We start from the raw sequence: 25,189 nt of genomic DNA on the forward strand, positions 1-25,189 counted from the left end.
TCACTAATTTTAATTCTGTGGCACCCTTGACAATTCACATGCATGTGACTCACAATTTTGACACTCAAAATGTACATCATAGCCAATATTGGGATCGAACCCATGACCTTGGCATTATTAGCACCACACTCTAACCAACTCAGCTAACCGGCCATTTGCTATTTTGCTCAATTGTTGAAATGCACCGAGCCTCTGCAAGTGCTGGCACGTAAACAAACAAGTACACCAACAGCATAGCCTGACAAGACTGGACCCTCTAGGTTGCTTCTTGCGGAAATTCCAAACGGCTGGGGAATTAGCTCAAATGCTTTGCATGCGTGAGGTAGTGGGATCGATGCCTGCATTCTCCAAAAGCAAATTCTTTCATGGATCCAAGAAAACTACAGTTCACACTTCATGCAGCCTTGTCTTACGACAACCTACTGTCATGTAAACAATGACAAGAAACTTTCCTGTAACACTGATGTCAAAATGTCAGATGAAAAAGCAAGAAATTACTTACTTTCAGAGGAGCAGCGTAGCACACACCATTGAGGCCCACAAACAAACCTGTGGATAGTTTCCTTGAAGCCAGATCATGAAGAAAGAACAAATACAGATGCCAAAACCCGGGATCGAACCAGGGACCTTTAGATCTTCAGTCTAACGCTCTCCCAACTGAGCTATTTCAGCAATTCACTAATTTTAATTCTGTGGCACCCTTGACAATTCACATGCATGTGACTCACAATTTTGACACTCAAAATGTACATCATAGCCAATATGGGGATCGAACCCATGACCTTGGCATTATTAGCACCACATTCTAACCAACTCAGCTAACCGGCCATTTGCTATTTTGCTCAATTGTTGAAATGCACCGAGCCTCTGCAAGTGCTGGCACGTAAACAAACAAGTACACCAACAGCATAGCCTGACAAGACTGGACCCTCTAGGTTGCTTCTTGCGGAAATTCCAAACGGCTGGGGAATTAGCTCAAATGCTTTGCATGCGTGAGGTAGTGGGATCGATGCCTGCATTCTCCAAAAGCAAATTCTTTCATGGATCCAAGAAAACTACAGTTCACACTTCATGCAGCCTTGTCTTACGACAACCTACTGTCATGTAAACAATGACAAGAAACTTTCCTGTAACACTGATGTCAAAATGTCAGATGAAAAAGCAAGAAATTACTTACTTTCAGAGGAGCAGCGTAGCACACACCATTGAGGCCCACAAACAAAGCTGTGGATAGTTTCCTTGAAGCCAGAGCATGAAGAAATAACAAATACAAATGCCGAAACAGGGACCTTTAGATCTTCAGTCTAACGCTCTCCCAACTGAGCTATTTCGGCAATTCACTAATTTTAATTCTGTGGCACCCTTGACAATTCACATGCATGTGACTCACAATTTTGACACTCAAAATGTACATCATAGCCAATATGGGGATCGAACCCATGACCTTGGCGTTATTAGCACCACACTCTAACCAACTCAGCTAACTGGCCATTTGCTATTTTGCTCAATTGTTGAAATGCACCGAGCCTCTGCAAGTGCTGGCACGTAAACAAACAAGTCCACCAACAGCATAGCCTGACAAGACTGGACCTTCTAGGTTGCTTCTTGCGGAAATTCCAAACGGCTGGGGAATTAGCTCAAATGCTTTGCATGCGTGAGGTAGTGGGATCGATGCCTGCATTCTCCAAAAGCAAATTCTTTCATGGATCCAAGAAAACTACAGTTCACACTTCATGCAGCCTTGTCTTACGACAACCTACTGTCATGTAAACAATGACAAGAAACTTTCCTGTAACACTGATGTCAAAATGTCAGATGAAAAAGCAAGAAATTACTTACTTTCAGAGGAGCAGCGTAGCACACACCATTGAGGCCCACAAACAAACCTGTGGATAGTTTCCTTGAAGCCAGATCATGAAGAAAGAACAAATACAGATGCCGAAACCCGGGATCGAACCAGGGACCTTTAGATCTTCAGTCTAACGCTCTCCCAACTGAGCTATTTCAGCAATTCACTAATTTTAATTCTGTGGCACCCTTGACAATTCACATGCATGTGACTCACAATTTTGACACTCAAAATGTACATCATAGCCAATATGGGGATCGAACCCATGACCTTGGCATTATTAGCACCACACTCTAACCAACTCAGCTAACCGGCCATTTGCTATTTTGCTCAATTGTTGAAATGCACCGAGCCTCTGCAAGTGCTGGCACGTAAACAAACAATTACACCAACAGCATAGCCTGACAAGACTGGACCCTCTAGGTTGCTTCTTGCGGAAATTCCAAACGGCTGGGGAATTAGCTCAAATGCTTTGCATGCGTGAGGTAGTGGGATCGATGCCTGCATTCTCCAAAAGCAAATTCTTTCATGGATCCAAGAAAACTACAGTTCACACTTCATGCAGCCTTGTCTTACGACAACCTACTGTCATGTAAACAATGACAAGAAACTTTCCTGTAACACTGATGTCAAAATGTCAGATGAAAAAGCAAGAAATTACTTACTTTCAGAGGAGCAGCGTAGCACACACCATTGAGGCCCACAAACAAACCTGTGGATAGTTTCCTTGAAGCCAGATCATGAAGAAAGAACAAATACAGATGCCAAAACCCGGGATCGAACCAGGGACCTTTAGATCTTCAGTCTAACGCTCTCCCAACTGAGCTATTTCAGCAATTCACTAATTTTAATTCTGTGGCACCCTTGACAATTCACATGCATGTGACTCACAATTTTGACACTCAAAATGTACATCATAGCCAATATGGGGATCGAACCCATGACCTTGGCATTATTAGCACCACACTCTAACCAACTCAGCTAACCGGCCATTTGCTATTTTGCTCAATTGTTGAAATGCACCGAGCCTCTGCAAGTGCTGGCACGTAAACAAACAAGTACACCAACAGCATAGCCTGACAAGACTGGACCCTCTAGGTTGCTTCTTGCGGAAATTCCAAACGGCTGGGGAATTAGCTCAAATGCTTTGCATGCGTGAGGTAGTGGGATCGATGCCTGCATTCTCCAAAAGCAAATTCTTTCATGGATCCAAGAAAACTACAGTTCACACTTCATGCAGCCTTGTCTTACGACAACCTACTGTCATGTAAACAATGACAAGAAACTTTCCTGTAACACTGATGTCAAAATGTCAGATGAAAAAGCAAGAAATTACTTACTTTCAGAGGAGCAGCGTAGCACACACCATTGAGGCCCACAAACAAAGCTGTGGATAGTTTCCTTGAAGCCAGAGCATGAAGAAATAACAAATACAAATGCTGAAACCCGGGATCGAACCAGGGACCTTTAGATCTTCAGTCTAACGCTCACCCAACTGAGCTATTTCGGAAATTCACTAATTTTAATTCTGTGGCACCCTTGACAATTCACACGCATGTGACTCACAATTTTGACACACAAAATGTACATCATAGCCAATATGAGGATCGAACCCATGACCTTGGGGTTATTAGCACCACACTCTAACCAACTCAGCTAACCGGCCATTTGCTATTTTGCTCAATTGTTGAAATGCACCGAGCCTCTGCAAGTGCTGGAACTTAAACAAACAAGTGCACCAACAGCATAGCCTGACAAGACTGGACCCTCTAGGTTGCTTCTTGCGGAAATTCCAAACGGCTGGGGAATTAGCTCAAATGCTTTGCATGCGTGAGGTAGTGGGATCGATGCCTGCATTCTCCAAAAGCAAATTCTTTCATGGATCCAAGAAAACTCCAGTTCACACTTCATGCAGCCTTGTCTTACGACAACCTACAGTCATGTAAACAATGACAAGAAACTGTCATGTAACAATGACAAGAAACTCTCATGTAACACTGATGTCACAATGTCAGATGAAAAAGAAAGACATTACTTACTTTCAGAGGAGCAGCGTATCACACACTCTAACCAACTGAGCTAACCGGCCGCTGGCTACAGAGCACAATTGTTGAGATGCACCGAGCCTCTGCAAGTGCTGGAGCACAAACTAACAAGTCCACCAACAGCATAGCCTGACAAGACTGGACACTCTTGGTTGCTCCTTGTGGCAATTCCAAACAGCTGGGGAATTTGATCAATTGGTATTGTGTTTGCTTAGCATGCTATAGGTAGTGGGATCGATTCCCGCAATCCCCAAAAACATTTTTTTTTGTGCATCCAAGAAAGCCCCACTTCACACTTCATGCAGCCTTGTCTTACGACAACCTACTGTCATGTAACAATGACAAGCAACTTTCCTGTAACACTGATGTCAAAATGTCAGATGAAAAAGCAAGAAATTACTTACTTTCAGAGGAGCAGCGTAGCACAGCATGAAGAAAGAACAAATACAAATGCCGAAACAGGGACCTTTAGATCTTCAGTCTAACGCTCTCCCAACTGAGCTATTTCGGCAATTCACTAATTTTAATTCTGTGGCACCCTTGACAATTCACATGCATGTGACTCACAATTTTGACACTCAAAATGTACATCATAGCCAATATGGGGATCGAACCCATGACCTTGGCGTTATTAGCACCACACTCTAACCAACTCAGCTAACCGGCCATTTGCAATTTTGCTCAATTGTTGAAATGCACCGAGCCTCTGCAAGTGCTGGCACGTAAACAAACAAGTCCACCAACAGCATAGCCTGACAAGACTGGACCCTCTAGGTTGCTTCTTGCGGAAATTCCAAACGGCTGGGGAATTAGCTCAAATGCTTTGCATGCGTGAGGTAGTGGGATCGATGCCTGCATTCTCCAAAAGCAAATTCTTTCATGGATCCAAGAAAACTCCAGTTCACACTTCATGCAGCCTTGTCTTACGACAACCTACTGTCATGTAAACAATGACAAGAAACTTTCCTGTAACACTGATGTCAAAATGTCAGATGAAAAAGCAAGAAATTACTTACTTTGAGAGGAGCAGCGTAGCACACACCATTGAGGCCCACAAACAAAGCTGTGGATAGTTTCCTTGAAGCCAGAGCATGAAGTAAGAACAAATACAAATGCCGAAACCCGGGATCGAACCAGGGACCTTTAGATCTTCAGTCTAACGCTCTCCCAACTGAGCTATTTCGGCAATTCACTAATTTTAATTCTGTGGCACCCTTGACAATTCACATGCATGTGACTCACAATTTTGACACTCAAAACTTACATCATAGCCAGTACGGGGATCGAACCCATGACCTTGGCGTTATTAGCACCACACTCTAACCAACTGAGCTAACCAGCCATTTGTGATTTTGCTCAATTGTGGCAATGCACCGAGCCTCTGCAAGTGCTGGCACGTAAACAAACAAGTCCACCAACAGCATAGCCTGACGAGACTGGACCCTCTAGGTTGCTTCTTGCGGAAATTCCAAACGGCTGGGGAATTAGCTCAAATGCTTTGCATGCGTGAGGTAGTGGGATCGATGCCTGCATTCTCCAAAAGCAAATTCTTTCATGGATCCAAGAAAACTACAGTTCACACTTCATGCAGCCTTGTCTTACGACAACCTACTGTCATGTAAACAATGACAAGAAACTTTCCTGTAACACTGATGTCAAAATGTCAGATGAAAAAGCAAGAAATTACTTACTTTGAGAGGAGCAGCGTAGCACACACCATTGAGGCCCACAAACAAAGCTGTGGATAGTTTCCTTGAAGCCAGAGCATGAAGTAAGAACAAATACAAATGCCGAAACCCGGGATCGAACCAGGGACCTTTAGATCTTCAGTCTAACGCTCTCCCAACTGAGCTATTTCGGCAATTCACTAATTTTAATTCTGTGGCACCCTTGACAATTCACATGCATGTGACTCACAATTTTGACACTCAAAACTTACATCATAGCCAGTACGGGGATCGAACCCATGACCTTGGCGTTATTAGCACCACACTCTAACCAACTGAGCTAACCAGCCATTTGCGATTTTGCTCAATTGTGGCAATGCACCGAGCCTCTGCAAGTGCTGGCACGTAAACAAACAAGTCCACCAACAGCATAGCCTGACGAGACTGGACCCTCTAGGTTGCTTCTTGCGGAAATTCCAAACGGCTGGGGAATTAGCTCAAATGCTTTGCATGCGTGAGGTAGTGGGATCGATGCCTGCATTCTCCAAAAGCAAATTCTTTCATGGATCCAAGAAAACTCCAGTTCACACTTCATGCAGCCTTGTCTTACGACAACCTACAGTCATGTAAACAATGACAAGAAACTGTCATGTAACAATGACAAGAAACTCTCATGTAACACTGATGTCACAATGTCAGATGAAAAAGAAAGACATTACTTACTTTCAGAGGAGCAGCGTATCACACACTCTAACCAACTGAGCTAACCGGCCGCTGGCTACAGAGCACAATTGTTGAGATGCACCGAGCCTCTGCAAGTGCTGGAGCACAAACTAACAAGTCCACCAACAGCATAGCCTGACAAGACTGGACACTCTTGGTTGCTCCTTGTGGCAATTCCAAACAGCTGGGGAATTTGATCAATTGGTATTGTGTTTGCTTAGCATGCTATAGGTAGTGGGATCGATTCCCGCAATCCCCAAAAACATTTTTTTTTGTGCATCCAAGAAAGCCCCACTTCACACTTCATGCAGCCTTGTCTTACGACAACCTACTGTCATGTAACAATGACAAGCAACTTTCCTGTAACACTGATGTCAAAATGTCAGATGAAAAAGCAAGAAATTACTTACTTTCAGAGGAGCAGCGTAGCACAGCATGAAGAAAGAACAAATACAAATGCCGAAACAGGGACCTTTAGATCTTCAGTCTAACGCTCTCCCAACTGAGCTATTTCAGCAATTCACTAATTTTAATTCTGTGGCACCCTTGACAATTCACATGCATGTGACTCACAATTTTGACACTCAAAATGTACATCATAGCCAATATGGGGATCGAACCCATGACCTTGGCATTATTAGCACCACACTCTAACCAACTCAGCTAACCGGCCATTTGCTATTTTGCTCAATTGTTGAAATGCACCGAGCCTCTGCAAGTGCTGGCACGTAAACAAACAAGTACACCAACAGCATAGCCTGACAAGACTGGACCCTCTAGGTTGCTTCTTGCGGAAATTCCAAACGGCTGGGGAATTAGCTCAAATGCTTTGCATGCGTGAGGTAGTGGGATCGATGCCTGCATTCTCCAAAAGCAAATTCTTTCATGGATCCAAGAAAACTACAGTTCACACTTCATGCAGCCTTGTCTTACGACAACCTACTGTCATGTAAACAATGACAAGAAACTTTCCTGTAACACTGATGTCAAAATGTCAGATGAAAAAGCAAGAAATTACTTACTTTCAGAGGAGCAGCGTAGCACACACCATTGAGGCCCACAAACAAAGCTGTGGATAGTTTCCTTGAAGCCAGAGCATGAAGAAATAACAAATACAAATGCCGAAACAGGGACCTTTAGATCTTCAGTCTAACGCTCTCCCAACTGAGCTATTTCGGCAATTCACTAATTTTAATTCTGTGGCACCCTTGACAATTCACATGCATGTGACTCACAATTTTGACACTCAAAATGTACATCATAGCCAATATGGGGATCGAACCCATGACCTTGGCGTTATTAGCACCACACTCTAACCAACTCAGCTAACTGGCCATTTGCTATTTTGCTCAATTGTTGAAATGCACCGAGCCTCTGCAAGTGCTGGCACGTAAACAAACAAGTCCACCAACAGCATAGCCTGACAAGACTGGACCTTCTAGGTTGCTTCTTGCGGAAATTCCAAACGGCTGGGGAATTAGCTCAAATGCTTTGCATGCGTGAGGTAGTGGGATCGATGCCTGCATTCTCCAAAAGCAAATTCTTTCATGGATCCAAGAAAACTACAGTTCACACTTCATGCAGCCTTGTCTTACGACAACCTACTGTCATGTAAACAATGACAAGAAACTTTCCTGTAACACTGATGTCAAAATGTCAGATGAAAAAGCAAGAAATTACTTACTTTCAGAGGAGCAGCGTAGCACACACCATTGAGGCCCACAAACAAACCTGTGGATAGTTTCCTTGAAGCCAGATCATGAAGAAAGAACAAATACAGATGCCGAAACCCGGGATCGAACCAGGGACCTTTAGATCTTCAGTCTAACGCTCTCCCAACTGAGCTATTTCAGCAATTCACTAATTTTAATTCTGTGGCACCCTTGACAATTCACATGCATGTGACTCACAATTTTGACACTCAAAATGTACATCATAGCCAATATGGGGATCGAACCCATGACCTTGGCATTATTAGCACCACACTCTAACCAACTCAGCTAACCGGCCATTTGTTATTTTGCTCAATTGTTGAAATGCACCGAGCCTCTGCAAGTGCTGGCACGTAAACAAACAAGTACACCAACAGCATAGCCTGACAAGACTGGACCCTCTAGGTTGCTTCTTGCGGAAATTCCAAACGGCTGGGGAATTAGCTCAAATGCTTTGCATGCGTGAGGTAGTGGGATCGATGCCTGCATTCTCCAAAAGCAAATTCTTTCATGGATCCAAGAAAACTACAGTTCACACTTCATGCAGCCTTGTCTTACGACAACCTACTGTCATGTAAACAATGACAAGAAACTTTCCTGTAACACTGATGTCAAAATGTCAGATGAAAAAGCAAGAAATTACTTACTTTCAGAGGAGCAGCGTAGCACACACCATTGAGGCCCACAAACAAACCTGTGGATAGTTTCCTTGAAGCCAGATCATGAAGAAAGAACAAATACAGATGCCAAAACCCGGGATCGAACCAGGGACCTTTAGATCTTCAGTCTAACGCTCTCCCAACTGAGCTATTTCAGCAATTCACTAATTTTAATTCTGTGGCACCCTTGACAATTCACATGCATGTGACTCACAATTTTGACACTCAAAATGTACATCATAGCCAATATGGGGATCGAACCCATGACCTTGGCATTATTAGCACCACACTCTAACCAACTCAGCTAACCGGCCATTTGCTATTTTGCTCAATTGTTGAAATGCACCGAGCCTCTGCAAGTGCTGGCACGTAAACAAACAAGTACACCAACAGCATAGCCTGACAAGACTGGACCCTCTAGGTTGCTTCTTGCGGAAATTCCAAACGGCTGGGGAATTAGCTCAAATGCTTTGCATGCGTGAGGTAGTGGGATCGATGCCTGCATTCTCCAAAAGCAAATTCTTTCATGGATCCAAGAAAACTACAGTTCACACTTCATGCAGCCTTGTCTTACGACAACCTACTGTCATGTAAACAATGACAAGAAACTTTCCTGTAACACTGATGTCAAAATGTCAGATGAAAAAGCAAGAAATTACTTACTTTCAGAGGAGCAGCGTAGCACACACCATTGAGGCCCACAAACAAAGCTGTGGATAGTTTCCTTGAAGCCAGAGCATGAAGAAATAACAAATACAAATGCTGAAACCCGGGATCGAACCAGGGACCTTTAGATCTTCAGTCTAACGCTCACCCAACTGAGCTATTTCGGAAATTCACTAATTTTAATTCTGTGGCACCCTTGACAATTCACACGCATGTGACTCACAATTTTGACACACAAAATGTACATCATAGCCAATATGAGGATCGAACCCATGACCTTGGGGTTATTAGCACCACACTCTAACCAACTCAGCTAACCGGCCATTTGCTATTTTGCTCAATTGTTGAAATGCACCGAGCCTCTGCAAGTGCTGGAACTTAAACAAACAAGTGCACCAACAGCATAGCCTGACAAGACTGGACCCTCTAGGTTGCTTCTTGCGGAAATTCCAAACGGCTGGGGAATTAGCTCAAATGCTTTGCATGCGTGAGGTAGTGGGATCGATGCCTGCATTCTCCAAAAGCAAATTCTTTCATGGATCCAAGAAAACTCCAGTTCACACTTCATGCAGCCTTGTCTTACGACAACCTACAGTCATGTAAACAATGACAAGAAACTGTCATGTAACAATGACAAGAAACTCTCATGTAACACTGATGTCACAATGTCAGATGAAAAAGAAAGACATTACTTACTTTCAGAGGAGCAGCGTATCACACACTCTAACCAACTGAGCTAACCGGCCGCTGGCTACAGAGCACAATTGTTGAGATGCACCGAGCCTCTGCAAGTGCTGGAGCACAAACTAACAAGTCCACCAACAGCATAGCCTGACAAGACTGGACACTCTTGGTTGCTCCTTGTGGCAATTCCAAACAGCTGGGGAATTTGATCAATTGGTATTGTGTTTGCTTAGCATGCTATAGGTAGTGGGATCGATTCCCGCAATCCCCAAAAACATTTTTTTTTGTGCATCCAAGAAAGCCCCACTTCACACTTCATGCAGCCTTGTCTTACGACAACCTACTGTCATGTAACAATGACAAGCAACTTTCCTGTAACACTGATGTCAAAATGTCAGATGAAAAAGCAAGAAATTACTTACTTTCAGAGGAGCAGCGTAGCACAGCATGAAGAAAGAACAAATACAAATGCCGAAACAGGGACCTTTAGATCTTCAGTCTAACGCTCTCCCAACTGAGCTATTTCGGCAATTCACTAATTTTAATTCTGTGGCACCCTTGACAATTCACATGCATGTGACTCACAATTTTGACACTCAAAATGTACATCATAGCCAATATGGGGATCGAACCCATGAAATTGGCGTTATTAGCACCACACTCTAACCAACTCAGCTAACCGGCCATTTGCTACTTTGCTCAATTGTTGAAATGCACCGAGCCTCTGCAAGTGCTGGCACGTAAACAAACAAGTCCACCAACAGCATAGCCTGACAAGACTGGACCCTCTAGGTTGCTTCTTGCGGAAATTCCAAACGGCTGGGGAATTAGCTCAAATGCTTTGCATGCGTGAGGTAGTGGGATCGATGCCTGCATTCTCCAAAAGCAAATTCTTTCATGGATCCAAGAAAACTCCAGTTCACACTTCATGCAGCCTTGTCTTATGACAACCTACTGTCATGTAAACAATGACAAGAAACTTTCCTGTAACACTGATGTCAAAATGTCAGATGAAAAAGCAAGAAATTACTTACTTTCAGAGGAGCAGCGTAGCACACACCATTGAGGCCCACAAACAACGCTGTGGATAGTTTCCTTGAAGCCAGAGCATGAAGAAAGAACAAATACAAATGCCGAAACCCGGGATCGAACCAGGGACCTTTAGATCTTCAGTCTAACGCTCTCCCAACTGAGCTATTTCGGCAATTCACTAATTTTAATTCTGTGGCACCCTTGACAATTCACATGCATGTGACTCACAATTTTGACACTCAAAATGTACATCATAGCCAGTACGGGGATCGAACCCATGACCTTGGCGTTATTAGCACCACACTCTAACCAACTGAGCTAACCAGCCATTTGCTATTTTGCTCAATTGTGGCAATGCACCGAGCCTCTGCAAGTGCTGGCACGTAAACAAACAAGTCCACCAACAGCATAGCCTGACGAGACTGGACCCTCTAGGTTGCTTCTTGCGGAAATTCCAAACGTCTGGGGAATTAGCTCAAATGCTTTGCATGCGTGAGGTAGTGGGATCGATGCCTGCATTCTCCAAAAGCAAATTCTTTCATGGATCCAAGAAAACTCCAGTTCACACTTCATGCAGCCTTGTCTTACGACAACCTACTGTCATGTAAACAATGACAAGAAACTGTCATGTAACAATGACAAGAAACTCTCATGTAACACTGATGTCACAATGTCAGATGAAAAAGAAAGACATTACTTACTTTCAGAGGAGCAGCGTATCACACACTCTAACCAACTGAGCTAACCGGCCGCTGGCTACAGAGCACAATTGTTGAGATGCACCGAGCCTCTGCAAGTGCTGGAGAACAAACTAACAAGTCCACCAACAGCATAGCCTGACAAGACTGGACACTCTTGGTTGCTCCTTGTGGCAATTCCAAACAGCTGGGGAATTTGATCAATTGGTATTGTGTTTGCTTAGCATGCTATAGTTAGTGGGATCGATTCCCGCAATCCCCAAAAACATTTATTGTTGTGGATCCAAGAAAGCTCCAGTTCACACTTCATGCAGTCTTGTCTTACGACAACCTACTGTCATGTAACAATGACAAGCAACTTTCCTGTAACACTGATGTCAAAATGTCAGATGAAAAAGCAAGAAATTACTTACTTTCAGAGGAGCAGCGTAGCACACACCATTGAGGCCCACAAACAAAGCTGTGGATAGTTTCCTTGAAGCCAGAGCATGAAGAAAGAACAAATACAAATGCCGAAACAGGGACCTTTAGATCTTCAGTCTAACGCTCTCCCAACTGAGCTATTTCGGCAATTCACTGATTTTAATTATGTGGCACCCTTGACAATTCACATGCATGTGACTCACAATTTTGACACTCAAAATGTACATCATAGCCAATATGGGGATCGAACCCATGAAATTGGCGTTATTAGCACCACACTCTAACCAACTCAGCTAACCGGCCATTTGCTACTTTGCTCAATTGTTGAAATGCACCGAGCCTCTGCAAGTGCTGGCACGTAAACAAACAAGTCCACCAACAGCATAGCCTGACAAGACTGGACCCTCTAGGTTGCTTCTTGCGGAAATTCCAAACGGCTGGGGAATTAGCTCAAATGCTTTGCATGCGTGAGGTAGTGGGATCGATGCCTGCATTCTCCAAAAGCAAATTCTTTCATGGATCCAAGAAAACTCCAGTTCACACTTCATGCAGCCTTGTCTTACGACAACCTACTGTCATGTAAACAATGACAAGAAACTTTCCTGTAACACTGATGTCAAAATGTCAGATGAAAAAGCAAGAAATTACTTACTTTCAGAGGAGCAGCGTAGCACACACCATTGAGGCCCACAAACAAAGCTGTGGATAGTTTCCTTGAAGCCAGAGCATGAAGATAGAAGAAATACAAATGCCGAAACCAGGGATCGAACCAGGGACCTTTAGATCTTCAGTCTAACGCTCTCCCAACTGAGCTATTTCGGCATTTCACTAATTTTAATTCTGTGGCACCCTTGACAATTCACATGCATGTGACTCACAATTTTGACACTCAAAATGTACATCATAGCCAGTACGGGGATCGAACCCATGACCTTGGCATTATTAGCACAACACTCTAACCAACTGAGCTAACCAGCCATTTGCTATTTTGCTCAATTGTGGCAATGCACCGAGCCTCTGCAAGTGCTGGCACGTAAACAAACAAGTCCACCAACAGCATAGCCTGACAAGACTGGACCCTCTAGGTTGCTTCTTGCGGAAATTCCAAACGGCTGGGGAATTAGCTCAAATGCTTTGCATGCGTGAGGTAGTGGGATCGATGCCTGCATTCTCCAAAAGCAAATTCTTTCATGGATCCAAGAAAACTCCAGTTCACACTTCATGCAGCCTTGTCTTACGACAACCTACTGTCATGTAAACAATGACAAGAAACTTTCCTGTAACACTGATGTCAAAATGTCAGATGAAAAAGCAAGAAATTACTTACTTTCAGAGGAGCAGCGTAGCACACACCATTGAGGCCCACAAACAAAGCTGTGGATAGTTTCCTTGAAGCCAGAGCATGAAGAAAGAACAAATACAAATGCCGAAACCCGGGATCGAACCAGGGACCTTTAGATCTTCAGTCTAACGCTCTCCCAACTGAGCTATTTCAGCAATTCATTTATTTTAATTCTGTGGCACCCTTGACAATTCACATGCATGTGACTCACAATTTTGACACTCAAAATGTACATCATAGCCACTACGGGGATCGAACCCATGACCTTGGCATTATTAGCACCACACTCTAACCAACTGAGCTAACCAGCCATTTGCTATTTTGCTCAATTGTGGCAATGCACCGAGCCTCTGCAAGTGCTGGCACGTAAACAAACAAGTCCACCAACAGCATAGCCTGACGAGACTGGACCCTCTAGGTTGCTTCTTGCGGAAATTCCAAACGTCTGGGGAATTAGCTCAAATGCTTTGCATGCGTGAGGTAGTGGGATCGATGCCTGCATTCTCCAAAAGCAAATTCTTTCATGGATCCAAGAAAACTCCAGTTCACACTTCATGCAGCCTTGTCTTACGACAACCTACTGTCATGTAAACAATGACAAGAAACTGTCATGTAACAATGACAAGAAACTCTCATGTAACACTGATGTCACAATGTCAGATGAAAAAGAAAGACATTACTTACTTTCAGAGGAGCAGCGTATCACACACTCTAACCAACTGAGCTAACCGGCCGCTGGCTACAGAGCACAATTGTTGAGATGCACCGAGCCCCTGCAAGTGCTGGAGCACAAACTAACAAGTCCACCAACAGCATAGCCTGACAAGACTGGACACTCTTGGTTGCTCCTTGTGGCAATTCCAAACAGCTGGGGAATTTGATCAATTGATATTGTGTTTGCTTAGCATGCTATAGTTAGTGGGATCGATTCCCGCAATCCCCAAAAACATTTTTTGTTGTGGATCCAAGAAAGCCCCACTTCACACTTCATGCAGCCTTGTCTTACGACAACCTACTGTCATGTAACAATGACAAGCAACTTTCCTGTAACACTGATGTCAAAATGTCAGATGAAAAAGCAAGAAATGACTTACTTTCAGAGGAGCAGCGTAGCACACACCATTGAGGCCCACAAACAAAGCTGTGGATAGTTTCCTTGAAGCCAGAGCATGAAGAAAGAACAAATACAAATGCCGAAACAGGGACCTTTAGATCTTCAGTCTAACGCTCTCCCAACTGAGCTATTTCGGCAATTCACTAATTTTAATTCTGTGGCACCCTTGACAATTCACATGCATGTGACTCACAATTTTGACACTCAAAATGTACATCATAGCCAATATGGGGATCGAACCCATGACCTTGGCGTTATTAGCACCACACTCTAACCAACTCAGCTAACCGGCCATTTGCTACTTTGCTCAATTGTTGAAATGCACCGAGCCTCTGCAAGTGCTGGCACGTAAACAAACAAGTCCACCAACAGCATAGCCTGACAAGACTGGACCCTCTAGGTTGCTTCTTGCGGAAATTCCAAACGGCTGGGGAATTAGCTCAAATGCTTTGCATGCGTGAGGTAGTGGGATCGATGCCTGCATTCTCCAAAAGCAAATTCTTTCATGGATCCAAGAAAACTCCAGTTCACACTTCATGCAGCCTTGTCTTACGACAACCTACTGTCATGTAAACAATGACAAGAAACTTTCCTGTAACACTGATGTCAAAATGTCAGATGAAAAAGCAAGAAATTACTTACTTTCAGAAGAGCAGCGTAGCACACACCATTGAGGCCAACAAACAAAGCTGTGGATAGTTTCCTTGAAGCCAGAGCATGAAGTAAGAACAAATACAAATGCCGAAACAGGGACCTTTAGATCTTCAGTCTAACGCTCTCCCAACTGAGCTATTTCGGCAATTCACTAATTTTAATTCTGTGGCACCCTTGACAATTCACATGCATGTGACTCACAATTTTGACACTCAAAATGTACATCATAGCCAGTACGGGGATCGAACCCATGACCTTGGCATTATTAGCACCACACTCTAACCAACTCAGCTAACCAGCCATTTGCTATTTTGCTCAATTGTTGAAATGCACCGAGCCTCTGCAAGTGCTGGCACGTAAACAAACAAGTCCACCAACAGCATAGCCTGACAAGACTGGACCCTCTAGGTTGCTTCTTGCGGAAATTCCAAACGGCTGGGGAATTAGCTCAAATGCTTTGCATGCGTGAGGTAGTGGGATCGATGCCTGCATTCTCCAAAAGCAAATTCTTTCATGGATCCAAGAAAACTCCAGTTCACACTTCATGCAGCCTTGTCTTACGACAACCTACTGTCATGTAAACAATGACAAGAAACTTTCCTGTAACACTGATGTCAAAATGTCAGATGAAAAAGCAAGAAATTACTTACTTTCAGAGGAGCAGCGTAGCACACACCATTGAGGCCCACAAACAACGCTGTGGATAGTTTCCTTGAAGCCAGAGCATGAAGAAAGAACAAATACAAATGCCGAAACCCGGGATCGAACCAGGGACCTTTAGATCTTCAGTCTAACGCTCTCCCAACTGAGCTATTTCGGCAATTCACAAATTTTAATTCTGTGGCACCCTTGACAATTCACATGCATGTGACTCACAATTTTGACACTCAAAATGTACATCATAGCCAGTACGGGGATCGAACCCATGACCTTGGCGTTATTAGCACCACACTCTAACCAACTGAGCTAACCAGCCATTTGCCATTTTGCTCAATTGTGGCAATGCACCGAGCCTCTGCAAGTGCTGGCACGTAAACAAACAAGTCCACCAACAGCATAGCCTGACGAGACTGGACCCTCTAGGTTGCTTCTTGCGGAAATTCCAAACGGCTGGGGAATTAGCTCAAATGCTTTGCATGCGTGTGGTAGTGGGATCGATGCCTGCATTCTCCAAAAGCAAATTCTTTCATGGATCCAAGAAAACTCCAGTTCACACTTCATGCAGCCTTGTCTTACGACAACCTACTGTCATGTAAACAATGACAAGAAACTTTCCTGTAACACTGATGTCAAAATGTCAGATGAAAAAGCAAGAAATTACTTACTTTCAGAGGAGCAGCGTAGCACACACCATTGAGGCCCACAAACAAAGCTGTGGATAGTTTCCTTGAAGCCAGAGCATGAAGAAAGAACAAATACAAATGCCGAACCAGGGACCTTTAGATCTTCAGTCTAACGCTCTCCCAACTGAGCTATTTCGGCATTTCACTAATTTTAATTCTGTGGCACCCTTGACAATTCACATGCATGTGACTCAGAATTTTGACACTCAAAATGCACATCATAGCCAGTACGGGGATCGAACCCATGACCTTGGCGTTATTAGCACCAGACTCTAACCAACTGAGCTAACCGGCCATTTGCTATTTTGCTCAATTGTTGAAATGCACCGAGCCTCTGCAAGTGCTGGCACGTAAACAAACAAGTCCACCAACAGCATAGCCTGACAAGACTGGACCCTCTAGGTTGCTTCTTGCGGAAATTCCAAACGGCTGGGGAATTAGCTCAAATGCTTTGCATGCGTGAGGTAGTGGGATCGATGCCTGCATTCTCCAAAAGCAAATTCTTTCATGGATCCAAGAAAACTCCAGTTCACACTTCATGCAGCCTTGTCTTACGACAACCTACTGTCATGTAAACAATGACAAGAAACTTTCCTGTAACACTGATGTCAAAATGTCAGATGAAAAAGCAAGAAATTACTTACTTTCAGAGGAGCAGCGTAGCACACACCATTGAGGCCCACAAACAAAGCTGTGGATAGTTTCCTTGAAGCCAGAGCATGAAGAAAGAACAAATACAAAAGCCGAAAGAGGGACCTTTAGATCTTCAGTCTAACGCTCTCCCAACTGAGCTATTTCGGCAATTCACTAATTTTAATTCTGTGGCACCCTTGACAATTCACATGCATGTGACTCACAATTTTGACACTCAAAATGTACATCATAGCCAATATGGGGATCGAACCCATGACCTTGGCGTTATTAGCACCACACTCTAACCAACTCAGCTAACCGGCCATTTGCTATTTTGTTCAATTGTTGAAATGCACCGAGCCTCTGCAAGTGCTGGCACGTAAACAAACAAGTCCACCAACAGCATAGCCTGACAAGACTGGACCCTCTAGGTTGCTTCTTGCGGAAATTCCAAACGGCTGGGGAATTAGCTCAAATGCTTTGCATGCGTGAGGTAGTGGGATCGATGCCTGCATTCTCCAAAAGCAAATTCTTTCATGGATCCAAGAAAACTCCAGTTCACACTTCATGCAGCCTTGTCTTACGACAACCTACTGTCATGTAAACAATGACAAGAAACTTTCCTGTAACACTGATGTCAAAATGTCAGATGAAAAAGCAAGAAATTACTTACTTTCAGAGGAGCAGCGTAGCACACACCATTGAGGCCCACAAACAAAGCTGTGGATAGTTTCCTTGAAGCCAGAGCATGAAGTAAGAACAAATACAAATGCCGAAACCCGGGATCGAACCAGGGACCTTTAGATCTTCAGTCTAACGCTCTCCCAACTGAGCTATTTCGGCAATTCACTAATTTTAATTCTGTGGCACCCTTGACAATTCACATGCATGTGACTCACAATTTTGACACTCAAAACCTACATCATAGCCAGTACGGGGATCGAACCCATGACCTTGGCGTTATTAGCACCACACTCTAACCAACTGAGCTAACCAGCCATTTGCTATTTTGCTCAATTGTGGCAATGCACCGAGCCTCTGCAAGTGCTGGCACGTAAACAAACAAGTCCACCAACAGCATAGCCTGACGAGACTGGACCCTCTAGGTTGCTTCTTGCGGAAATTCCAAACGGCTGGGGAATTAGCTCAAATGCTTTGCATGCGTGAGGTAGTGGGATCGATGCCTGCATTCTCCAAAAGCAAATTCTTTCATGGATCCAAGAAAACTCCAGTTCACACTTCATGCAGCCTTGTCTTACGACAACCTACTGTCATGTAAACAATGACAAGAAACTTTCCTGTAACACTGATGTCAAAATGTCAGATGAAAAAGCAAGAAATTACTTACTTTCAGAGGAGCAGCGTAGCACACACCATTGAGGCCAACAAACAAAGCTGTGGATAGTTTCCTTGAAGCCAGAGCATGAAGTAAGAACAAATACAAATGCCGAAACAGGGACCTTTAGATCTTCAGTCTAACGCTCTCCCAACTGAGCTATTTCGGCAATTCACTAATTTTAATTCTGTGGCACCCTTGACAATTCACATGCATGTGACTCACAATTTTGACACTCAAAATGTACATCATAGCCAGTACGGGGATCGAACCCATGACCTTGGCATTATTAGCACCACACTCTAACCAACTCAGCTAACCGGCCATTTGCTATTTTGCTCAATTGTTGAAATGCACCGAGCCTCTGCAAGTGCTGGCACGTAAACAAACAAGTCCACCAACAGCATAGCCTGACAAGACTGGACCCTCTAGGTTGCTTCTTGCGGAAATTCCAAACGGCTGGGGAATTAGCTCAAATGCTTTGCATGCGTGAGGTAGTGGGATCGATGCCTGCATTCTCCAAAAGCAAATTCTTTAATGGATCCAAGAAAACTACAGTTCACACTTCATGCAGCCTTGTCTTACGACAACCTACTGTCATGTAAACAATGACAAGAAACTGTCATGTAACAATGACAAGAAACTCTCATGTAACACTGATGTCACAATGTCAGATGAAAAAGAAAGACATTACTTACTTTCAGAGGAGCAGCGTATCACACACTCTAACCAACTGAGCTAACCGGCCGCTGGCTACAGAGCACAATTGTTGAGATGCACCGAGCCTCTGCAAGTGCTGGAGCACAAACTAACAAGTCCACCAACAGCATAGCCTGACAAGACTGGACACTCTTGGTTGCTCCTTGTGGCAATTACAAACAGCTGGGGAATTTGATCAATTGGTATTGTGTTTGCTTAGCATGCTATAGGTAGTGGGATCGATTCCCGCAATCCCCAAAAACATTTTTTTTTGTGGATCCAAGAAAGCCCCACTTCACACTTCATGCAGCCTTGTCTTACGACAACCTACTGTCATGTAACAATGACAAGCAACTTTCCTGTAACACTGATGTCAAAATGTCAGATGAAAAAGCAAGAAATTACTTACTTTCAGAGGAGCAGCGTAGCACACACCATTGAGGCCCACAAACAAAGCTGTGGATAGTTTCCTTGAAGCCAGAGCATGAAGAAAGAACAAATACAAATGCCGAAACAGGGACCTTTAGATCTTCAGTCTAACGCTCTCCCAACTGAGCTATTTCGGCAATTCACTAATTTTAATTCTGTGGCACCCTTGACAATTCACATGCATGTGACTCACAATTTTGACACTCAAAATGTACATCATAGCCAATATGGGGATCGAACCCATGACCTTGGCGTTATTAGCACCACACTCTAACCAACTCAGCTAACCGGCCATTTGCTACTTTGCTCAATTGTTGAAATGCACCGAGCCTCTGCAAGTGCTGGCACGTAAACAAACAAGTCCACCAACAGCATAGCCTGACAAGACTGGACCCTCTAGGTTGCTTCTTGCGGAAATTCCAAACGGCTGGGGAATTAGCTCAAATGCTTTGCATGCGTGAGGTAGTGGGATCGATGCCTGCATTCTCCAAAAGCAAATTCTTTCATGGATCCAAGAAAACTCCAGTTCACACTTCATGCAGCCTTGTCTTACGACAACCTACTGTCATGTAAACAATGACAAGAAACTTTCCTGTAACACTGATGTCAAAATGTCAGATGAAAAAGCAAGAAATTACTTACTTTCAGAGGAGCAGCGTAGCACACACCATTGAGGCCAACAAACAAAGCTGTGGATAGTTTCCTTGAAGCCAGAGCATGAAGTAAGAACAAATACAAATGCCGAAACAGGGACCTTTAGATCTTCAGTCTAACGCTCTCCCAACTGAGCTATTTCGGCAATTCACTAATTTTAATTCTGTGGCACCCTTGACAATTCACATGCATGTGACTCACAATTTTGACACTCAAAATGTACATCATAGCCAGTACGGGGATCGAACCCATGACCTTGGCATTATTAGCACCACACTCTAACCAACTCAGCTAACCGGCCATTTGCTATTTTGCTCAATTGTTGAAATGCACCGAGCCTCTGCAAGTGCTGGCACGTAAACAAACAAGTCCACCAACAGCATAGCCTGACAAGACTGGACCCTCTAGGTTGCTTCTTGCGGAAATTCCAAACGGCTGGGGAATTAGCTCAAATGCTTTGCATGCGTGAGGTAGTGGGATCGATGCCTGCATTCTCCAAAAGCAAATTCTTTCATGGATCCAAGAAAACTCCAGTTCACACTTCATGCAGCCTTGTCTTACGACAACCTACTGTCATGTAAACAATGACAAGAAACTTTCCTGTAACACTGATGTCAAAATGTCAGATGAAAAAGCAAGAAATTACTTACTTTCAGAGGAGCAGCGTAGCACACACCATTGAGGCCCACAAACAAAGCTGTGGATAGTTTCCTTGAAGCCAGAGCATGAAGTAAGAACAAATACAAATGCCGAAACAGGGACCTTTAGATCTTCAGTCTAACGCTCTCCCAACTGAGCTATTTCGGCAATTCACTAATTTTAATTCTGTGGCACCCTTGACAATTCACATGCATGTGACTCACAATTTTGACACTCAAAATGTTCATCATAGCCAGTACGGGGATCAAACCCATGACCTTGGCATTATTAGCACCACACTCTAACCAACTCAGCTAACCGGCCATTTGCCATTTTGCTCAATTGTTGAAATGCACCGAGCCTCTGCAAGTGCTGGCACGTAAACAAACAAGTCCACCAACAGCATAGCCTGACAAGACTGGACCCTCTAGGTTGCTTCTTGCGGAAATTCCAAACGGCTGGGGAATTAGCTCAAATGCTTTGCATGCGTGAGGTAGTGGGATCGATGCCTGCATTCTCCAAAAGCAAATTCTTTCATGGATCCAAGAAAACTCCAGTTCACACTTCATGCAGCCTTGTCTTACGACAACCTACTGTCATGTAAACAATGACAAGAAACTTTCCTGTAACACTGATGTCAAAATGTCAGATGAAAAAGCAAGAAATTACTTACTTTCAGAGGAGCAGCGTAGCACACACCATTGAGGCCCACAAACAACGCTGTGGATAGTTTCCTTGAAGCCAGAGCATGAAGAAAGAACAAATACAAATGCCGAAACCCGGGATCGAACCAGGGACCTTTAGATCTTCAGTCTAACGCTCTCCCAACTGAGCTATTTCGGCAATTCACTAATTTTAATTCTGTGGCACCCTTGACAATTCACATGCATGTGACTCACAATTTTGACACTCAAAATGTACATCATAGCCAGTTCGGGGATCGAACCCATGACCTTGGCGTTATTAGCACCACACTCTAACCAACTGAGCTAACCAGCCATTTGCTATTTTGCTCAATTGTGGCAATGCACCGAGCCTCTGCAAGTGCTGGCACGTAAACAAACAAGTCCACCAACAGCATAGCCTGACGAGACTGGACCCTCTAGGTTGCTTCTTGCGGAAATTCCAAACGTCTGGGGAATTAGCTCAAATGCTTTGCATGCGTGAGGTAGTGGGATCGATGCCTGCATTCTCCAAAAGCAAATTCTTTCATGGATCCAAGAAAACTCCAGTTCACACTTCATGCAGCCTTGTCTTACGACAACCTACTGTCATGTAAACAATGACAAGAAACTGTCATGTAACAATGACAAGAAACTCTCATGTAACACTGATGTCACAATGTCAGATGAAAAAGAAAGACATTACTTACTTTCAGAGGAGCAGCGTATCACACACTCTAACCAACTGAGCTAACCGGCCGCTGGCTACAGAGCACAATTGTTGAGATGCACCGAGCCTCTGCAAGTGCTGGAGCACAAACTAACAAGTCCACCAACAGCATAGCCTGACAAGACTGGACACTCTTGGTTGCTCCTTGTGGCAATTCCAAACAGCTGGGGAATTTGATCAATTGGTATTGTGTTTGCTTAGCATGCTATAGTTAGTGGGATCGATTCCCGCAATCCCCAAAAACATTTATTGTTGTGGATCCAAGAAAGCTCCAGTTCACACTTCATGCAGTCTTGTCTTACGACAACCTACTGTCATGTAACAATGACAAGCAACTTTCCTGTAACACTGATGTCAAAATGTCAGATGAAAAAGCAAGAAATGACTTACTTTCAGAGGAGCAGAGTAGCACACACCATTGAGGACCACAAACAAAGCTGTGGATAGTTTCCTTGAAGCCAGAGCATGAAGATAGAAGAAATACAAATGCCGAAACCAGGGATCGAACCAGGGACCTTTAGATCTTCAGTCTAACGCTCTCCCAACTGAGCTATTTCGGCATTTCACTAATTTTAATTCTGTGGCACCCTTGACAATTCACATGCATGTGACTCACAATTTTGACACTCAAAATGTACATCATAGCCAGTACGGGGATCGAACCCATGACCTTGGCATTATTAGCACCACACTCTAACCAACTGAGCTAAGCAGCCATTTGCTATTTTGCTCAATTGTGGCAATGCACCGAGCCTCTGCAAGTGCTGGCACGTAAACAAACAAGTCCACCAACAGCATAGCCTGACGAGACTGGACCCTCTAGGTTGCTTCTTGCGGAAATTCCAAACGGCTGGGGAATTAGCTCAAATGCTTTGCATGCGTGAGGTAGTGGGATCGATGCCTGCATTCTCCAAAAGCAAATTCTTTCATGGATCCAAGAAAACTCCAGTTCACACTTCATGCAGCCTTGTCTTACGACAACCTACTGTCATGTAAACAATGACAAGAAACTTTCCTGTAACACTGATGTCAAAATGTCAGATGAAAAGCAAGAAATTACCTACTTTCAGAGGAGCAGCGTAGCACACACCATTGAGGCCCACAAACAAAGCTGTGGATAGTTTCCTTGAAGCCAGAGCATGAAGAAAGAACAAATACAAATGCCGAAACCCGGGATCGAACCAGGGACCTTTAGATCTTCAGTCTAACGCCCTCCCAACTGAGCTATTTCGGCAATTCACTAATTTTAATTCTGTGGCACCCTTGACAATTCACATGCATGTGACTCACAATTTTGACACTCAAAATGTACATCATAGCCAGTACGGGGATCAAACCCATGACCCTGGCATTATTAGCACTACACTCTAACCAACTGAGCTAACCAGCCATTTGCTATTTTGCTCAATTGTGGCAATGCACCGAGCCTCTGCAAGTGCTGGCACGTAAACAAACAAGTCCACCAACAGCATAGCCTGACGAGACTGGACCCTCTAGGTTGCTTCTTGCGGAAATTCCAAACGTCTGGGGAATTAGCTCAAATGCTTTGCATGCGTGAGGTAGTGGGATCGATGCCTGCATTCTCCAAAAGCAAATTCTTTCATGGATCCAAGAAAACTCCAGTTCACACTTCATGCAGCCTTGTCTTACGACAACCTACTGTCATGTAAACAATGACAAGAAACTGTCATGTAACAATGACAAGAAACTCTCATGTAACACTGATGTCACAATGTCAGATGAAAAAGAAAGACATTACTTACTTTCAGAGGAGCAGCGTATCACACACTCTAACCAACTGAGCTAACCGGCCGCTGGCTACAGAGCACAATTGTTGAGATGCACCGAGCCCCTGCAAGTGCTGGAGCACAAACTAACAAGTCCACCAACAGCATAGCCTGACAAGACTGGACACTCTTGGTTGCTCCTTGTGGCAATTCCAAACAGCTGGGGAATTTGATCAATTGATATTGTGTTTGCTTAGCATACTATAGTTAGTGGGATCGATTCCCGCAATCCCCAAAAACATTTTTTGTTGTGGATCCAAGAAAGCTCCAGTTCACACTTCATGCAGCCTTGTCTTACGACAACCTACTGTCATGTAACAATGACAAGCAACTTTCCTGTGACACTGATGTCAAAATGTCAGATGAAAAAGCAAGAAATGACTTACTTTCAGAGGAGCAGAGTAGCACACACCATTGAGGCCCACAAACAAAGCTGTGGATAGTTTCCTTGAAGCCAGAGCATGAAGATAGAACAAATACAAATGCCGAAACCAGGGATCGAACCAGGGACCTTTAGATCTTCAGTCTAACGCTCTCCCAACTGAGCTATTTCGGCATTTCACTAATTTTAATTCTGTGGCACCCTTGACAATTCACATGCATGTGACTCACAATTTTGACACTCAAAATGTACATCATAGCCAGTACGGGGATCGAACCCATGACCTTGGCATTATTAGCACCACACTCTAACCAACTGAGCTAACCGGCGATTTGCTATTTTGCTCAATTGTTGAAATGCACCGAGCCTCTGCAAGTGCTGGCACGTAAACAAACAAGTCCACCAACAGCATAGCCTGACAAGACTGGACCCTCTAGGTTGCTTCTTGCGGAAATTCCAAACGGCTGGGGAATTAGCTCAAATGCTTTGCATGCGTGAGGTAGTGGGATCGATGCCTGCATTCTCCAAAAGCAAATTCTTTCATGGATCCAAGAAAACTCCAGTTCACACTTCATGCAGCCTTGTCTTACGACAACCTACTGTCATGTAAACAATGACAAGAAACTT

At 43.9% G+C, this 25,189-nt stretch overlaps 23 non-coding genes across 23 annotated transcripts; all 23 read right to left on the reverse strand.

Annotated features, from left to right (window-relative positions):
* Positions 1–599: 599 nt before the first annotated feature.
* On the reverse strand, positions 600–672 carry trnaf-gaa. Its single transcript has one exon. It is a non-coding gene; the product is annotated as a tRNA-Phe (tRNA).
* A 1,264-nt stretch (positions 673–1,936) lies between these two features.
* trnaf-gaa lies at positions 1,937–2,009 on the reverse strand. The gene has a single exon. It is a non-coding gene; the product is annotated as a tRNA-Phe (tRNA).
* A 602-nt stretch (positions 2,010–2,611) lies between these two features.
* trnaf-gaa lies at positions 2,612–2,684 on the reverse strand. Its single transcript has one exon. It is a non-coding gene; the product is annotated as a tRNA-Phe (tRNA).
* Positions 2,685–5,007: 2,323 nt separating this feature from the next.
* Positions 5,008–5,080, reverse strand: trnaf-gaa. The gene has a single exon. It is a non-coding gene; the product is annotated as a tRNA-Phe (tRNA).
* Positions 5,081–5,162: 82 nt separating this feature from the next.
* On the reverse strand, positions 5,163–5,236 carry trnai-aau. The gene has a single exon. It is a non-coding gene; the product is annotated as a tRNA-Ile (tRNA).
* A 446-nt stretch (positions 5,237–5,682) lies between these two features.
* Positions 5,683–5,755, reverse strand: trnaf-gaa. The gene has a single exon. It is a non-coding gene; the product is annotated as a tRNA-Phe (tRNA).
* Positions 5,756–5,837: 82 nt separating this feature from the next.
* trnai-aau lies at positions 5,838–5,911 on the reverse strand. The gene has a single exon. It is a non-coding gene; the product is annotated as a tRNA-Ile (tRNA).
* Positions 5,912–8,065: 2,154 nt separating this feature from the next.
* trnaf-gaa lies at positions 8,066–8,138 on the reverse strand. Its single transcript has one exon. It is a non-coding gene; the product is annotated as a tRNA-Phe (tRNA).
* Positions 8,139–8,740: 602 nt separating this feature from the next.
* On the reverse strand, positions 8,741–8,813 carry trnaf-gaa. The gene has a single exon. It is a non-coding gene; the product is annotated as a tRNA-Phe (tRNA).
* A 2,323-nt stretch (positions 8,814–11,136) lies between these two features.
* trnaf-gaa lies at positions 11,137–11,209 on the reverse strand. The gene has a single exon. It is a non-coding gene; the product is annotated as a tRNA-Phe (tRNA).
* An 82-nt stretch (positions 11,210–11,291) lies between these two features.
* On the reverse strand, positions 11,292–11,365 carry trnai-aau. Its single transcript has one exon. It is a non-coding gene; the product is annotated as a tRNA-Ile (tRNA).
* A 1,542-nt stretch (positions 11,366–12,907) lies between these two features.
* Positions 12,908–12,980, reverse strand: trnaf-gaa. Its single transcript has one exon. It is a non-coding gene; the product is annotated as a tRNA-Phe (tRNA).
* A 602-nt stretch (positions 12,981–13,582) lies between these two features.
* On the reverse strand, positions 13,583–13,655 carry trnaf-gaa. The gene has a single exon. It is a non-coding gene; the product is annotated as a tRNA-Phe (tRNA).
* Positions 13,656–16,015: 2,360 nt separating this feature from the next.
* Positions 16,016–16,088, reverse strand: trnaf-gaa. Its single transcript has one exon. It is a non-coding gene; the product is annotated as a tRNA-Phe (tRNA).
* An 82-nt stretch (positions 16,089–16,170) lies between these two features.
* trnai-aau lies at positions 16,171–16,244 on the reverse strand. Its single transcript has one exon. It is a non-coding gene; the product is annotated as a tRNA-Ile (tRNA).
* A 588-nt stretch (positions 16,245–16,832) lies between these two features.
* On the reverse strand, positions 16,833–16,906 carry trnai-aau. The gene has a single exon. It is a non-coding gene; the product is annotated as a tRNA-Ile (tRNA).
* A 1,108-nt stretch (positions 16,907–18,014) lies between these two features.
* Positions 18,015–18,087, reverse strand: trnaf-gaa. The gene has a single exon. It is a non-coding gene; the product is annotated as a tRNA-Phe (tRNA).
* Positions 18,088–18,169: 82 nt separating this feature from the next.
* On the reverse strand, positions 18,170–18,243 carry trnai-aau. Its single transcript has one exon. It is a non-coding gene; the product is annotated as a tRNA-Ile (tRNA).
* A 3,528-nt stretch (positions 18,244–21,771) lies between these two features.
* Positions 21,772–21,844, reverse strand: trnaf-gaa. The gene has a single exon. It is a non-coding gene; the product is annotated as a tRNA-Phe (tRNA).
* An 82-nt stretch (positions 21,845–21,926) lies between these two features.
* On the reverse strand, positions 21,927–22,000 carry trnai-aau. The gene has a single exon. It is a non-coding gene; the product is annotated as a tRNA-Ile (tRNA).
* An 880-nt stretch (positions 22,001–22,880) lies between these two features.
* On the reverse strand, positions 22,881–22,953 carry trnaf-gaa. Its single transcript has one exon. It is a non-coding gene; the product is annotated as a tRNA-Phe (tRNA).
* A 601-nt stretch (positions 22,954–23,554) lies between these two features.
* Positions 23,555–23,627, reverse strand: trnaf-gaa. Its single transcript has one exon. It is a non-coding gene; the product is annotated as a tRNA-Phe (tRNA).
* Positions 23,628–24,663: 1,036 nt separating this feature from the next.
* Positions 24,664–24,736, reverse strand: trnaf-gaa. Its single transcript has one exon. It is a non-coding gene; the product is annotated as a tRNA-Phe (tRNA).
* Between the last annotated feature and the right edge of the window lie 453 nt (positions 24,737–25,189).

Source organism: Oncorhynchus mykiss, unplaced genomic scaffold (assembly GCF_013265735.2).
Source record: "Oncorhynchus mykiss isolate Arlee unplaced genomic scaffold, USDA_OmykA_1.1 un_scaffold_302, whole genome shotgun sequence".
In the NCBI taxonomy this organism is placed as follows: domain Eukaryota; kingdom Metazoa; phylum Chordata; class Actinopteri; order Salmoniformes; family Salmonidae; genus Oncorhynchus; species Oncorhynchus mykiss.